This window comes from Solanum tuberosum, unplaced genomic scaffold, assembly GCF_000226075.1.
Source record: "Solanum tuberosum cultivar DM 1-3 516 R44 unplaced genomic scaffold, SolTub_3.0 scf00009, whole genome shotgun sequence".
In the NCBI taxonomy this organism is placed as follows: domain Eukaryota; kingdom Viridiplantae; phylum Streptophyta; class Magnoliopsida; order Solanales; family Solanaceae; genus Solanum; species Solanum tuberosum.
The window spans coordinates 3,793,785-3,795,715 of record NW_006238935.1 but is presented as its reverse complement, the minus strand read 5'-3'; positions in this window follow the sequence as shown (position 1 = coordinate 3,795,715).

Here is a 1,931-nt window from a genome sequence, read left to right as displayed (position 1 = left end):
CCCAAAGAGATATACTAGGTTGGATGAAACCCTTATCCAACAAATCTTTGAGTTGAGCTTTTCATTCCTTTAACTCCGCCGGGGCCATCCGGTAAGGAGTGATTGAAATGGGTTGTGTATCCGGCAATAAATCTATACTGAAATCTATTTCCCGTTCGGGAGGAATCCCGAGTAAGCCACGGGAAAGACTTCTGGAAAAATTTTCACCACGGGGACCGACTTTAAAGGAGGTATCTCGGACTCAAGATCCTTGACCCTCACAATATGATAGAGACAACCCTTAGAAATCAACTTACAAGCTTTTAGACATGAAATGATCCTTCCCCTAGGAACGGAATTTCCTCCCTTCCATTCTAAAATGGGTTCATTAGGAAATTGAAACTTCACAATTCGGGTCCTACAATCTATGGACGTAAAACAAACATGAAGCCAATCCATCCCCAATATAACATCAAAGTCTACCATATCAACTTCCACTAAATCAACCAAAGTGACTCTATTGGGCAATGATATGGGACAACCTCAATAAACTCTTTTAGCAACTATGGAATCACCCACCGGGGTAGAAACCGAAAAGGATTCATCTAAGACATCGGGAAGCATATCAAACTTCATAGCCACTAAAGGGGTTACAAAAGACAAAGTGGCATCGGGATCCAACAATGCATAAACATTAATTGAAAATACTTGTAGCATACCGGAAACAACATCCGTAGAGCTCTCTTGATCACCTCGAGATTGGAGATCATAGAAGTGATTCTTCTTAGGAGCATCGGGATTGGGGTCACTTGCTTGTGCTTGAGCATTTTACCTTCCTTGAGCCTTTAGCATAGGGCAGTCCCTCCTCATGTGGCCGCTCTTACCACAACCATAGCAATTACCCGTGCCAACTAGGCACTTGCCTTCATGTTTTCGACCACAATTTGTACAAATAGGCTTCTCAACATAAGGACCACCACCTTTTGATTCTTGAGACTTGGGGGTAGACACTTTACCTTTGTTGACCCTTGGAGTGTTAGGAGGACCTTGGTTGAACTTTGGCTTATCTTGGATTTCAAACCTAACCTTAGAAGAATTTCCATCATCGGCCCTTGACATCTTCAATTCTCTACAGACTTGCTTAAGCTTTTGCTCCTCAATTTGTTCGGCATGAACCATAAGACGAGAAATATCCATGCTTGGGATTAGTATAGCCGACTTACATTCATTCACCACAAGATCGGATACCCCCATAACAAATTTGTTCATTGTAGCTCTAGAGTCCGACACCAAAGTAGGAGCATGCTTGGACAATTGAGTGAACTCGAGGCCATACTCCTTCACACTCATTCCCCCTTGACGGAGGTTGATGAATTCTTTCATTTTCCTCTCCCTTAGTTCCAAGGGGGAAAACCTATCAAGAAAAGTCATCTTGAATGTAGCCCAACTTATTGAACCCTCTCTAATAGGTCTCCCATCCTTCCATTGTTCATACCACACTTGTGCCACATCTTTGAGTTGATAGGCGGCTAACTCTAGCCTTTACTTGAGAAGACACACCCATAGCCTCTAGAACCTTAAACACTTCATCAATGAACCATTGTGGATCCCTCTTCCACTTTGGAGCCAAAGAAAGTAGGGGGATTCATCCTTGTAGAAAATCCCTTATCCTAGAAGCGGTAGTGCTAGCATTAGGGTTCACTTGCACCCTAGCATCCCTAGCAACTTGAGTGGCCAACACTTGAGTCAAATTATGAAAAGTCGGCCTTATCTCGACATTAGACATTGCCCCTTCTTCAATAGGAACTTGATGGTTTTGAGGAGCTTGAGGGGGAACCGCCTCATTCACATTCTCCTCACCAGCCCTCCTTGCATTGTTCCTTCTTGTATTCATTGCCTATAAGCACAAGAGAAGGATTAGAAGAAAAGGACTAAATAGAGTTAAGACTCTT